This window comes from Magnolia sinica, chromosome 15 (genome assembly GCF_029962835.1).
Source record: "Magnolia sinica isolate HGM2019 chromosome 15, MsV1, whole genome shotgun sequence".
Classification (NCBI taxonomy): domain Eukaryota; kingdom Viridiplantae; phylum Streptophyta; class Magnoliopsida; order Magnoliales; family Magnoliaceae; genus Magnolia; species Magnolia sinica.
Genome location: NC_080587.1, coordinates 5,991,333 through 6,007,403, shown reverse-complemented (window position 1 = coordinate 6,007,403; position 16,071 = coordinate 5,991,333). Strand labels below are relative to the sequence as shown.

Genomic DNA, 16,071 nt, shown 5'->3' with positions numbered 1-16,071 from the left:
CATTCCTTTCAACTCATTAGCAGATTTCAAAGCTGACATCTAAAAAGCAAAAGCAGCAGTTAGTTCAGTACAGAGTCCCAGTGAAAATCTTATTAAGATATGGGCATTTCACCGAGAGTAGTAAGCCTAAATCTCTCAGCATTTAAAGATGTTTGGAAGGAATGTAGCAGCATTTTCACAATCAGAATTTTTGTCAGTTTTAGAATACATGTCAAGATTCCCTCCTACCATTTACAGGTGGTGGGAGATACTCTCGGTGAATGCTTGGAACACAATTATATCACCAAATTTTACCAGGAGAAGCTTTAAAACATACCGTCTGTTGAGCATCTTTAATTCCCTCAGATGCAAATGCAACCCGATCAAGGTTAAATGTCTGGTTATAGAGCATATCACGCTGTCCTTCGTACCTGACCAAAAGGCGCATGATTGTTATAGGAAAGACAATAGAACATTTCAGCTAATGAGCATGTATAGAGAAACATGATGGTATTCAGGACTGTAGTAGCATTGTTTGGCTTGCAACAGATATGGCAGGAACATGAAGCTTGCAGAAGCAGCGCACTTATACTTCATGGTTCCCAAGATTTTCCAATACAGTTCTCATGGACTGGTACAGAATGCCCTTTCTTCAATCTAATCTGATATTATTTTTTTTCTTTGAAAAACATTACCAATTAGTCACACAAAAAATTTAAAAAAATAAAATAAAATAAAAAATTGTAATCTCATTTCTATGACCCCTAAATGCTTCTAACATATTAAAATTGCAACTAGACCTCTTTCTTGCTCCCTTCTTCATGTGTCTTTCTAAAATTCAAGGATAAATGTCGTTGATAGAGTACTTCACGGAAGTTCCATTATGTGTTCAGCCCCACTATTCACAGCAAATGTGCATCATCATTGGGACCATTGGCCCGAAAGTCATGGTGATTGAATGATCCTGACCATTTGATCATTTGCAAGTTTGAAACATTAAATTTGGATTGCTGCTCATTCTTAGCTCATATTTTTGTCAATATCCATTTGCAGCCCACTAAGCAGGTATGACTCATCCACAAGTGAACAACTAGGACGATGGCTGTTCTTAAAATACACATGCTGCAAGCAGGCTACATGTGCCAGAATGGAAAATGCATCTGAGATCCAACCAGTCCAACCAGCAAGTCGCACTACCTGTGCCTCAGCCAAAACAAACCCAAACATACACTACATATTTTTTCCATTTTGAATTCGAATTTTTTTATGTTATGTTTCTTAGACATGTTCTTATGCTTGTCACATTCTCTAGTAAGGTTTTGATCATCACATCCTATTGATCAACATTGCACAACAGATGATTGAGAATTGATCACCTACCAGCAATGGTACCACAACTTATTGTTCCTTATCATATTTCCTGCAAACATGCCACTTATGTAGGAAATCAGTACTAAAAAAAGTTACAGGCCCCTTCTCAAAAATCAGGCAGATCAAATCATTAAGTGGGCCACACCTGTATGTTGAGTTGGATCATAATTTGCCCGTTGATTTGCCGACATGGTGGTGCATTGGCCGGACACAACACCATTAATTGTGGTACCTTGCTCTAGGTGATCGGTTATCGGTATGATTTCTAAAATTGTTAAATAATGATTTTTTAATACTGACAGAAGTTCTTTTGTAACCCTTGGCCTTTTAGGATTAGAGGCATGCTCAAGGATGGAAGCAGTTAGTGCGGGAGGGGATCCTCAAAGGGAGCAGAATTCTTGGCTATTAGAACCGGTATGGAGATATTTGTGACAGACAGAGACTCTAATGCAATCGCTTTGGGCTCTAAGAAGGGAAAGTGTGTGCATATACCCAACACATTATTTTCCATTCCACATTTATCACCAATTTCAATTGTTGGGCATTTCCACAATACCAAGAAAAGATGGCAGAAAATAGGTTTTTCGATGTCTCGATGGTTCATCAGTTGCTAGGCTTCGTAAATAGGTTTCAGGAAGCAACATTCACTTTACTAGATGTTTGTATATCTATCCTTGTATTGAATTAGAAAGCCAATGTATAAATGAATGATTGAGGAAAGGAAGAAGGTTGTATATATTTTAAAAAGCATGTAAAACAGATCTGTAGTCCAACTATTATGCTTGTTACAAGTAATCAAATGAGTTTTATGTGTTATATTTATGATTAAGGATTTCATCTGCCATTAAATTTACTGTTTGGTTATGGATCTCTCTGTTTAACCTTTTGTTCAAACTTGTACCTTGAAGTTTGCCAATGCCAACCAGCTACAAAAAGGATAACAAGTTTGTCAGGGCAATGCCAGATTACAGTTTTCAAGAATTTAGGTGATCCCAGGTTAAGCCTCAATACCAATTTTGGAGGGCTTCATGTTCACATTAGATTTATGCATGTCAGGTGGCATTTTCCTGGATTAATCAGAATCATTGGTCATTTTAGTTAGTTTTTTTTTTTTTTTTCTGAAACTTCGCATAGTTGTGATTATGGTGGGAAAGTACAACTTTCTCAAGGAGAATCTGACGTCGAGGGTATGGGGCCTACCAGAATTGCCATCCAGGCATAGTCCCGATTTTGCAGGATCACCTACCCAAACAGACCGTTTATTCCATTTACAAGAGCATATTTTGTAGAACCTGGGGCCTTGTTTGGCAGACACCTAAAAATTAGTTCATCTCATTTTAGTTAATAGTAATTATGCATAAGAGATCTTGTTCTCTAATACATAATACTTCATGTTAACAGTAATTATGTATTAGAGATCTTGATCTCTAATACATAGCTACTGTTAACTAAAATGAGATAACTCATTTTTAGGTGTCAAACAAAAATGATTATGATTTATAACATGCATCTTTATGAAGGGTAGTAACTTACAAGCCCTCTATTCTTGTACATGAAATGCATGCCATCCATCTGGTGTGCGCACCAATCAGCAAAAGTGTGTAGCAGTTGTCAAGCAATGTCAAAATTTCCTGGTATCAGACACGTAGCACCATCCAGCTAGCAAGACATTTTCATTTCCCAACTGCAGTGGCCCTGGAGGGTTGACAATCATTTGGATCACTTCAAATTGTTGCAAGTTTCTGTAGACCGATCTTTATCCACCTGAATAGGAAGGAGCTTTTCAGGGTATTTTCATTATTTCACGTAAATTTCAGTAGTCAAATCAACAATGTGCCCTCCCACAACCTACAACTAACAAAGAAGACCATATCACTCATATATACATACATTGGTGATATAAACATTGGCCCTGGCTCCGAGTTTGATCTTGTCGCAAGTAGGGGTGTACATCGACTCGGCTCGGCCACTAGCTGACCTCAGCTTGAACTCGGCTCGGCTCGGTCCTTGAGCCTAACTGGCCAGCTCGGCTCGATTCAGTCAGCAGCTTGGGCCAGCTCAGGCCGATTTCGCCATTGAGGCATTTCCACAAACACCTGGACTGCACCTTCAAAATCCCTCTGTATGTGAAACAAAAGCAATGGTTTTACAGGCATTTTATCAAACACCTTCTAAGCAACATAAAAACCAAGAAAAAAAGGGTATTTGTTTCATGTACATACTTTCCTTGTCACCAGCTACACTCCGTTGAGTCATTTGATCAAACACTTGGTGAGTAACATCAATGGCAAAGTAACCGAGTCACCGAACTGGTTCGATTCGAGCTGGATTCGATCCGAGTCGAATCGAGCTAGGGCCTGCTCGAACTCATTTTCGAGCTCAAAAAACGGCTCAACTCGGCTCGAACTCAGCTTCGAACTGAGTCGAATCGAGCTTTTTCGAGTCGAGCAAGCTAACTGAGCTAGCTCGGTTCATGTACACCCCTAGTCGCAAGTGAGTAGACCAAATGAGCTGGGCAAATTATTGGGTTTGGCATGCTCTCTCTAGACCAGATAAATCCCAACTTTCAGATATTATTAGTGGCGAAAGGTTAACAATCTCCGGTAATTTATTCCTGAACATAGAGAAGTCTCACCATTCAATCAGTAGAGAAACAAAAGATGTTGTCACTCGTAAGAAAATAAATGAACTATTCCTTTTCTTTTCTTTTTCAGAAATGTGGGAGCTCACCACCTGTAACTCTGTTGAAAAGAAAATTTACATGCATTCGGGTGGGCACCACGAAAAGATCCGGGCCTCACCTATCATATATTCCTATTTACGGCACAAACAAAGAAAAAATATAGATCAAAAGGGAAAAGAGCCTCTACAACAACTAGAAGCTGAGATAAACACAGGACTCTACAATCATATCCTAGCTTCATAAATAAATAAATAAAAGGAAGCTGGACAGCGAAACATCCACAGCTTCCAACCAGCAGCCGCCTTAGACACAACAGCCCGCTGTGAGATGGACAGACCCAACTGCACTCTTTGGCAAACAACATAGCAACCAGGACACCTCGAAGCAGAGACAACTACCACTCTGTCAACATCCAGAGAGCAAGCCCCAAAATGCAAACAGGTTGCATTGCCCTGATCAACAGACATCCAGGCCTCTCACTCCAACTGAAGAAAACTCTGATCCACAGCCAACCCCGAAACATCACTAATGCAAGGCCATTTTCACACCGGGCTCGAATAGGGTGGCCCATGGGATGCAGGGGCACACTCAGGGTGGGCGGCCCATGTGAGACGGGTGGCTCGTGTGAGGTGGAACCCATGTGAAGTGGGGCTCACGAGGGGGGTTTTGGCCGAGGTCCTAACCCATGGGATGTGGGGCTTGGGCTATGAGATAAAGGGAATAATTTGCCATGTTCTATCAGTTTAAGCTTTTAGAGCAAGTAGTTAATTGTCCTGCATCAATCACTCCCTCCAGTCAGGAAACCCATAACGGCATTCAAAAACTGCACCCTCCAGTGCACAATATACATCCCCCCACCAAAACATCCACTAGACATCGGGACAAAACACACTATAAACCCATCATCAGCTATATAACTTTCATTTATCCCAGCATCCAATCACCACCATATCCTGCCCTGCAACCCCTCATACACAGCAAGGAGCAGATGACATACTTGGGGGAATTAAAGCAGTGATGATTCTATCAATCGAGGATGATGGCCCATGTAGGGTCATACAGATACAAGGCAACGAGACGCCAATTCCTGGATCTACCAGCCATGAGAACATACAAACAGCATTGGGCATATAGAAACCTCTGAACAGCTTAAGGCCTAGATTTTGAATGCCAACTTCATCAATAAACCAGCTATCACCTTTGTCCAGGATGCAATGACCCACCTCCTTCAGTCATTTACGAACCTTTACTAAAACCTCCTTTGCTGAAATCTTTTTTCCTTCAAACTTTCAGGCATTCCTCACAAGCCATAATTCCCATACAATAAAACAAGGAGCCATGCCTCCCAAAAGCTTGAATTTCGACAAGGCCTTAGCTCGACCAATGGATGATTCGATGATGAACTGATTAGTAAGGCTCAACATCCATGTCAAAGATACGACTAAATGAGCCCAAACCTACGCCGCCAGCTTTCCGTGGAAAAATAGGTGATCTAGGTGCTCTATCTCACCACTAGCCCGAGCATTAACAGACCCCAGACTGAACTGAATGGAGGTCTGTGATGCAGGACAATTAGCCACTTGCTCTAAAAGCTCGAACTGATAGAGAGTCTTCACATGGGCCACCCACCCCGAGTGTGTCCCCACATCCCTCGGGCTACCCCACTCAAGCCCAGTGTGAAAATGCACCTCCCGCTCTGATACCAATTTGATGAAGGACAGTTAGCTACTTGCTCTAAAAGCTTGAATTGATAGAGTGACGAATCAATCCCTTTATCTCATAGCTCAGGCCTCAAATCGCATGGGTTAGGACCTCAGCTAAACCTCCTCATGGGCCCCACTTCACATGGGTTCCGCTTCACACGGGCCACCTACCCCGAGTGTGTACCCGCATCCCACAAGCTACCCTACTTGAGCCCGGTATGAAAATGCCACTGCATTAGTCTGCCCCACCCCATCCTGTTGAACCTCAGGTCCTTGATCTCTGCCTTCCTTGAATGAAGCATTCTCCTGCTGACCAGACAGATCACGCTAGGCTGCTTCTGAATATGCTAGGTCCCTTATCTGTCTACTGCTGGCCTGAGCGTCCCCTATCAGCTGCCCAATGGTTCTTTCTGGCTTTCAACTGAAGCATGAAACTCCCCCTGACCTCAATTCCTGCTGGTTGACTGAGCTGGGAAGAAAGAGTAGATGACTGCCCCAAGTTACCTGACCCCTGATGAGCCAGATTGGGCTGACAACACTGGAATTGAATCTCCTCTTTGAAGATCCTGGAGTAACGCGAATGAGAGACCGACTAGAAAGAATCAGGCCACAGACCAGGCTCCCCAATGGCCTAAAGCCCTCCCCAGTCCTGACACAAGCCATACCTATTGCTGGTAGCAGGATTTGCAACTCCTTAAGAAAACTCCAGCCTCAGAGCTTTTCCTGTTGCAGAAGCAACGACCATTCCTTTCAGCCCAAATAGACCAAAGCACCGCAAGCATGGCCATGCACCATTTCCTCCTCCCAAGGGTTCCTCTGTCTTCAGCGTGCCAAGCGAGAAAGAGATCTTTGATAGAATGAGTCATAACCCAGGTGACCGATGCAAGAGAGAAAACCTTATTCCAAATGCCCGACGAAAAAGGGCAATGGAAGCATAACTTCAACCATTTAACCCAGTGTCTTTTCTTTCTGCTCTTTGTTTCACCCCAGAAGAAGTAAGAGAAAATGGTCTTCATCATCTTGAAGGTACATATCAGAATATTGAAATCTGCCAAGAAATGAACAATGGACTAATTTAACAAATTCAGCTGTTACATGTATGAATGAATTTTAACTAGAGATCCCATGTATGCACAATGGACTAATTCAACAAATTCAGCTGTTACATGTATGAACGTCAATTGTTGGATGTTCTGTTGATGTCGAGTGGACAACCAAAATCAACAATCTAAGTTGACTCCTGAATAGCTGGGAGAAGCTTCTGATGATGAAGATGATGGATTGGATAGTAGTCAAGAGTGTACCTTATTAGATTTATCCATATACAAAGCTATATTCTTGTACATTTAGGGGTTGTTTGGATGGTAGTAATGAGGCAAGTTGTAAATGATTTAGTGTTTGGATGCCCTAAAATGATTTACCATCTGAAGCAACTTGTTAATGATTTAGCATTTGAATGTCCTCAAATGCTTGTAAATCATTTACTAGTTATAAATGATTTACCACCTTTTTCTCCTTTTCATTTGCTAGCAAGAAGTTGTAATTTCATTTGCTAGTAGATGATTTACTAGCAAGAAGACTCCAATGTTTTTTTTTTTAATTTTTTATTAATAAATGTTTTAGGCCCTAATAAAAGGAGATACACACCCCTCTCTTTATTGTATCTAAGGACTCCAACGGTTCTCTCTCTGTTTGGCCTTATAAAAGAGCATTTGAATTTGTGGGTCCACTTTTATAGCTCATGTACCGCTTGGTTTTATGTGAAGATCAATTCTAAGCTTTAGTGAGATGGACTTCACACAATGTTCCACTTTAAAATCCACTCTCATATGTCATTTTAATGGTTTTTTAATGAATTCCTTCTCTAAACTATCTCAGGTGTGAATACACAATTATAAGATATAAACCATTTACAGGCTATCCAAACAATATAAATGATTTACTAGTAAAGCATTTACAACTCGAAGCCAAACAGACAGGCTGTAAAATCATTTACAGCGCATGTAAACCATTTACCACCATCCAAACGAGCCCTTAGGATTAAGGGTCTAGGTTTGGGTCCAATCTTTTGACCTATTTGGAAACTAGATTGGGTTCAGGTCTACCATTTTGGACCCAATTAAGAGTTAGGTTGGGGCTGGTCTAGTTAATTTACTAGTAATCTTTAGTATATTAAGAACACAATTTATAGTAAAAGAATATGGTTTGCTATGCCAATATGCATGTGAAAGAGCCTATTTACACACTTTGCCAAAGCAGCACACATGTGTACGATCTAATCCATCCATCAGGCGTGCCTAACCATGTACATGGCCTTACCAAGTCCAGGCCCTCAAAAACCCGACCTGAACCCGAACACACCTGACCAGCCAAGATTGTTGGACCCAGGTTATATAGTACCTGCTCAAACCCGACCTGAACACATATGAGAATCTTTTATCCATAGTTTAGGGTGGACCATTTGAAGAAGCCCTTTGAAGATGTTCACTCAGTTCTTTCAGATAATGAACCTACCAAGTAAAGTATGCAGAATGGTTCTTGAAGGACAAACGTAAAAGGAGATATCAATCCTTGGTTTGGCTATTGCTACCTCTGTTTTACTTAAGAATCCAAATCAAGGATTTGCAATCCCTGATATTTTCATTCTGTCAGTTGTGTTAGGCGACCGGCTTTTCAATAAATGAAATCCAGAAATTGTGTTTGGATGCTGGGGAATGAAATGTGGAGAGGAGATGTTGCCTCCCTCCTTAAAGAATCAATTTAAAAAATTTAAAAATAATAATAATAATTTTTATATAAAAAAAAAAAGATAGAAAGAAAAGAAAAGAAAAAGAAAAAGATTTTGCAAGCTAGCCTTCGGAGAGGAATTGAAAAGTGAACTTCACCTCAGATTTTGGATTTGAAATACCTCAAACTTCCAGGGTGGCAAACACTATTTTGGGCGGGATTTGAATTCCATTCCAAAAGCCCGAACATCCAAGCTCCCAAACGAGCATCAGTTTTGGGTGACTTTTCCATTAGCCTATCGATTTTGCGGTGAACGGTTCCGATTATCTCCACCGTGCTAGCGTGAGGCCGCACGCTCATAAACATCTGATCCGTCTTCCTCTCATCTTATCTCTTATAACCCAATCCTCATTTTGCTTAAGAAATGATAGGATAGACCATGAAAACATAATTTCTCGAATTGGAAGGCTAATATTTTACGATCGTTGGCCATTTCTCATTGGTTGTGGATCGTTGTAATAGTCTCGACATTGCTCAAAGGGCAAAGGGTTTTCTTGTCCGAGAGAGTTTTGGTGGGCCTGTAGGAAGCGTCTGTCAGCTTAAAGGTTAGGATCGTGGAAGCATAGACCATGGCCCTGCTATAGGAACTCAGAGCCGGGTCACCCGAATCCACCCTACCCTTGGTTCAAGGATCTTGTAGTACCTTACGTGACATGGGTGGTTTGGATATTATCTAAACAGGTGTGTGGCAAATGGGTGAAAGCATGGTGGATCTGGCTTTTCCATAGGCATCGGATAAAAATGAGCATAACATTCCACAGCCTAATTTGAGCCATGCACGCAGCACAAAGAAGAGATCTAATTTACCCCGCTATCATCAAGGAGTTATTATGAGATGTCTTCAATCTATTCATGAAATATGGGTTCGATTGATCGATGATTGAACTCAGGAGTTGACAACCCAAGTGAGGACTGCAATTTAGTAATAATTCAATGAGACCGAGATTGAATCTATAGGTATTGAAAAACACGATTTTTAAACTAATCTAAATATAACGATTTGTTTAGATTTTTAATCCATCAATTAAAATAATGTTTTAAAACAATAAAAATGAAAGACTAAAAATGCATCGTAGCAATCACATATCAAATTTATTGATTCAATATATAATTTTATTGAAATCGAAGTCATATTCTATTCAGTCAGGAAATAATATTTGTTATACTAATCATGAACACTAATAAGAGTATAATTTCAGTTGAATGATTTTTTCATGAAGCACTTGGACATCAATCGCAGGGAATCAAGAGTATTCAATATATCCAAAAGCGACACTAGATTAATTAATTATACAATTTGATTAATTAAGTATCCAAAAGCGGCACTAGATTAATTAATTATACAAATTGATTACTTTTCTAATCAAGTAATGTAATTGCACTTCCAATATGTCCGAAGTCGACAATGGAATAAAGATGAAACAACACAAAAGTTTTAAGTAAAATCTAAATCTATTTATATTTATTATCATTATTAAACCTATTATTATTGAATCAAATAAATTAAATACTGAAATTAAATTACAAACTCTATCCCTTGCCTTAGCTAAGATATTAGCCTAACATGATTAACATTTTAGAAGAAAATCAAAAGATAAACTAGAATCGAGGGAAAGAAGAAGAATGACGGCTTCGTGGAAGATCCGCCACCCATAAGTCTTTCTCCGAAGCCTTAATTTGTACTTAGGAAAGTTTAGAATCACCCATTTATATAAAAAAAATCTGCACCAACTTGAAATCGACCTCGAATTTACACACTTTTGTTACGCATTGGTTGCATTGATTGTAGTATTTTATTGTATCGAACAGTACTTCGTTCGCACCGAATTAGTCTTTCAGTTGCAATCGAATTTATTCAATTTTCATTTTAAATCTTTGCCTCTATTAGGTTGCACTGAACCTCCATTCGATGGCATTGAATATGACTTTGGTCGTACCTAGGTGTTGAGTTAAATTATCTCTGAAAATCACAGTTTCTTACTAGACTATCTATGCACATTCGGTCAAACCGAACTACCCTCAAGTGAGACTGAATAGTCTATTATTTTTGTTATTACATTTTGTAATTTAGCCAATCTTTTATCTCTCATTTGTTCTTAATTTCTTTACATATTTGGCATGTGAATTCTTCATTAATAATTTTCAAATATATAATTTTTTATTATTTTTTTATCTCTGAATTTATTATTTTAAGCACTTATTCATCTTTAAATCCAAAATCATTTCACATGACGAAAACAAATATAATTATATTCAATTAATACTTAATTGTAAGGAAAGTTAATCTAATTGAGAGAATAAATATGTAATATTTAAATATTATCATACTCTCTAGTTAATATTTTGGTAATCTCAAGTTAAATATTTAAAAAAATACTTCGAAACCAAATGAATAAATTTCCTATAAACTCAAATAATTCTTGAAATTTTGATTACGTAACTCTTTGTTTCCTTGAAATTTGTTGATAACAAACAGCTGGAGCAGGAGTACTAACTTTGGTGGGCCGTGACCAAAGTTACAGGTTTTGAGAATTTAGGAGATCCCACAAAATCAGGATCAATGATTAAGCCTTAATCCCAATTTCAGTGGGCTTTCATTTATGTGTTTAAAAACTTTTGAAGATTCATGCCATGCACCTATCTGAAATGTTATTACTGTCGAGGTCCTGTTCTATTAGTCCATACACACGTTTTGATCCAGTCCATTAATTTAGTAGATGAAACCAATCAGCAAAAAATGTGCTGTAGTTGCCAGACACATGATGTCAGAAACTTTAGGAGTAAGAGGAGTGGGCCATTGTTCATGTAACTGAAGAAGGAAATTTTTGGGGTATTTAGATCATTCATCCTTTTATGTGAAGATCAGCAGATCAAGTCAACAACACACTCTTATGAGCGGTACTTGAAAAGAAAATCACCAGCAACTTCCTCTGAGGAAAAGATTCACATACAAAAATTTTGTAGATTTCACCAGGTCACTACTTGAGAAAATCACCGGCAGCTTCCCTAAAGTAAAAAATAAAATAAAATAAATAAATCAAGCAATTAGGATCTCTACATAGTACCCACTAGGCCAATAATCCACTCGTTGCAAATGTGCCACATGTAAGACATTTAACCATCTATGTTGAAAAGAGCCTCCAGATCAGATTGGGCGCAGATTAGCTACTGACAGGTTGAGTAGCGAGACCGGCCACTGAAGTGACGTCACCAAGTTTCGGGGCCCGCCATGACGTATGTTTTGCATCAACACTTTTCATCCATTTGAGAGATCATTTTATGGCAACATCCAAAGAATGAGTTAAATCCAAAGCTCCAGTGGACCCCAACTCAGACAACAGTGGGGACTGTGACGCCCACTATTAAAAACTTTTAAAGGCTACAAAAGTTTTAGATCAAGCTGATATTTGTGTTTTCCCTTATTTGATGCCTCTTTTAACTTTTAAACAGTTTAGATTTCAAATAAATATTATGGTAGGCCTTGTGATAATTTCAACGGTGGGAATCACTCTCCCCACTGCTTTCTATGGTGGGGTCGACTACAGCTTTCAATCTGCTTCATTCTTTGGCTCATGCCCTAAAATGATATTTTAAAATGGATGAATGGTGTAGATACAACAAGTATATTATAGTCGGGCTCACAAGACTTGGTGACGTCACTTTGATTTCTTACTCAACCTGTCGGTTTCTAATCCGCGTCCGAACCTCACATAGGGATTTTTTATTTTTTATTTTTTATAATATCACGGGCTTTTGTGCCGTGACCTCCTCCCAAGGAGGGCGGGTGAGATGAAGCATGCGTGTGGTACCTCGAATTGCGTCCCATTACCATACCCAGAGACAAGAAAACCAAACCAGGTGCCCCATCAGGTATATTTTGAAGAGCTTCCTTTTTTGTTTAAATTACAGTATATTTTGAAGAGCTTCCTTTTTTGTTTAAATTATCACTGTAGATTAGAATGTACAACGCTTTTTTTCTTTTTCGTCACATGAGAACTTATCTTACTGAAGATAATTTTTAAGGTACAGAAGTTGATTTTTTAACAAAATTATTCTTACATGTTGGGTAAAGCAGCCGAAAAAATTCATCCATATAAATAAATGTCTGCTTTAGTACGTTAAGTTTTTTTTTTTAATTTTTCAAGTCAAATGAAAACATGTGAGTAATCCGTTACCCTTTCCTTCTTTAAATATGAGCAGTTAAAAAAGGAGAAATTAAAAATAGGCAGGTTGAGTAGCGAGACTCCCCAGTGAAGTGACGTCATCCAATTATATGAGACCCACCATGATGTGTGTTGTATCCACACCGTCCATCCATTTGGAGAGGTCATTTAAGGGTATGAGACAAAAAATGAATCAGAGCCAAATCTGTCGTGGACCCACCGCAGAGAACAGTAAACAGTGGGATGAATGACTCCCACCGTCCAAATCTTCCTAAGGTCCATTATAATGTTTATCTGAGATCCAACGTGTTCATAAGTTAAGACAGACATGAAATATGGGAAAAAAACGAACTTCTGCTTGGTCGAAAACTTTTGTGGGCCTTAGAAATTTTTAATGGTGGCGTCACTCTCTCCACTGTTTTCTGTGGTGGGGTTCACTCGAGCTTTGGATCTGACTCATTCTTTACCTCATACCCTAAATTGATATCTCCAAATGAATGGACGGTGTGGATACAACACATACATCATGGTGGGTCCCACAGAACTTGGTGACGTCACTTCAGTAGCGAGTCTCGCTACTCAACCTGTCAGTAGCTAATCCGCGTTCGTTAAAAAGATCAAGCATCTTCATGGTAGGTGGGCCACCGTATTTATATCTTCCATGAAGGAAAAACTTCCTGATGCCTTCCATGTGGTTTCTTTATCAAGGAAGGTGGTCCACCGTATTGATGTTTTGTATGAAAGAAAAAGCTCCGGCAGCTTCTTTACACTTTCCATGTGATTTCTTTTTAATCTTCTCAAGACTCCTTTTTTACCATTTTATTGAAAATGGCATATAAGTCACTTTTTTCATCATTTTCCATTCCATCAATATTATCTCCATTTTCACTTCTTGGGTATTTCCACCTGTATGGAGAGAAGAGTATAAGAGTGAGAAGTCCTCCATTTTCTTCTTCTTCTCCATCATCACAAATGTGGTGTGATCCACCTGTGTGGATGGCTTGCGTCGTCTTCCATTCCTACCAGAAGATTTGACTGTATTCTCTCGGCTCCCTCCACTTGCTATAGATCGGGAAGGGACCTCTTGGTTTAGAGGATCGACATCAGATTCTTCATCTTAGAAATCTATCCACACAATCGTTGATCACGCAAAGGTAAGATCTTAACCATCCATTTATTAGAAACCCACCAAGAAAATGAGATGCCCTAAAATTATGCCAATCCAATCATCAACTTATGTTGGGGCCTACTTAATGATTAGATTAACCTAATCATTTTGGTGTCTGATTTTTATGGTGGAGCATCCTTTCAGATGGTTTAGATGCCATACATGCACTGTGATGGTCCAATTCTTGTCTAGTGTCCTTGTACCTGATAGAGGACATCAGGGTCATTTGGTACATATTCTTCTAATCCCTCTAATGAAGAGCAACAGATCAGAAAATTATTGTGATTATTCACTTACTCTTTATTCAATCTTAAATTATTTCAATTGATATCGATTGTACATCCAAACATGGGCTATGCTAATATAAGTACTGATCTTGATGGGTACCTCTATGCCATGACTTGGTTCCTTTAAAAGAGCTTTGCCATGCCACATACACATATAAGATAGTTCAGATGATCAAGACTACCCATCAGCTTGCCTTAAAAAAAAATAGTGATGGGAGAATCCTAAATACCTGATATTCTCTGTTGAATGTGCACATAAGGGCAATTTTTATTATTAAATGTTCATTTGAAGGCTGTTACTTGGACGGATAGGATCATCAAATCGATGTGATAGGGTTCATGAGATTGATGGATTAGATGATCCACCCACTAGCCACATAGGGCTAGTCAAACAATAGATACTCCAGCACACGGGCAGGTTCCAAGTAGAAAATGGGCCAATATGCCTCTTAAAATCTATTTAAGGGTGACAAATCTCATCTTCAGAAATAGGATTTCTTTGAATCAAACATGGAGGTCCTTCATTGCTTCCAAGGTCATCAGCTGCTGGCCATTTATAGATTTCAAGATATGGAGCCCACCTGAATTACTCCTGATTGTGTCCCTACCCAAACAGACCATTTGTTCCATTTATAGATGTGTAGGATTTATGTTATCGACACATCTATCCGAAATGTTACAACTTGAAAGGTTCCTGTTCTGGCACTCGATATGCATGTAGTGATCTTGTTCATCTATCTGGTGGACTGCACCAATCAGAAAAAAAAATGCAGCAGTCATTACAGTGATGTTGGAAATTCCAGGAGTCAGATGTGTGGTGCCATCTAGCTAGCAAGATATTTTTATTTCACAACTACATAGGAGCTCCCATGGTTGATGGTTGTTTAAATCACTTTTTAAATTGTAGCAAGTTTTTGTGGACCATTATTTATGTATATGATAATTTGACATTTCTAACCATTGAATCGATTGTTAAAGAGTTCTGCATTAGTAAAAAATAATACGATGACCCACTTATGTTAAAGAGAGGCTGGAGATTGGATTGGAAAGGAAGAGCACATACATTTTTCTATGGGAAAAGATGATGGAAGCTTTGAAATCTCTGACCTACTCTAGGAAATATGGATAGTAAGATGTTAGGTCATGTATAGAGATGTGAGCTCAGAAGGGAGAACACTAGCACTCTTTCATGGGAAAAGACAACTGAGCTCTTCAATCTGAATCCTACTCTAGGACCCTCCTCAAGGGGGTTTTATTGGATAGGCTAGGGGATTGTATTGTAGCTTGAGGTGTTAGGATCGTTGATTTGGATGTGTGGGATGAATAAGAAGTCTAAGATGGATGACTAGGATGGCTAGGATGGATGGCTTGCTTGGATGGATGGCTAGCATGGCTAGGATGGATGGTTTGGTTGGATGGCTAGGATGGTTAGGATGGATGGGTTTGATTGGCTAGATGCCTAGGATGGCTAGGATGGATGATTGGGTTGGATGGATAGCAAGGATGGATGAAATGGATGGTTGAGTTGGATGGATGGGATGGATGTCTAGGATGGCTAGGATGGATGGTTAGGCTAATTTAAAAAGGGTTAATTGCATCTACCTTCTCTCAGTTATATGACGATTTTGGATACCTCTCCTCTATTTTTAACTTTTGTGGATGCCTCTCCCGTTTCATAAATATATTGCAGATTCCCCAAGATAAGAATCCACCTTCTATGGGCACCATTTATCTTTGAGAAAATGATCATTTTACCCCTGTATCATGGGCAACTAGTTGTACATGAGTGTGGGCCACCAGCTCATCCCACCGTGAAAATTCGATGCCCCAAAAATCATGCCAATCAAACCAATAGGGTCATTTGGTACATATTCCTATAATCCCTCCAAATGGATCACAACATCTTGGACAATGACTATGATCATTTACA

At 39.2% G+C, this 16,071-nt stretch overlaps 1 long non-coding RNA gene across 1 annotated transcript in view; it reads right to left on the bottom strand.

Annotated features, from left to right (window-relative positions):
* The window catches only part of LOC131227687 (uncharacterized), a 38,875-nt gene that overhangs the window by 1,089 nt on the left and 21,715 nt on the right, over window positions 1-16,071 (bottom strand). The gene's annotated exons all lie outside the window — the stretch shown is intronic.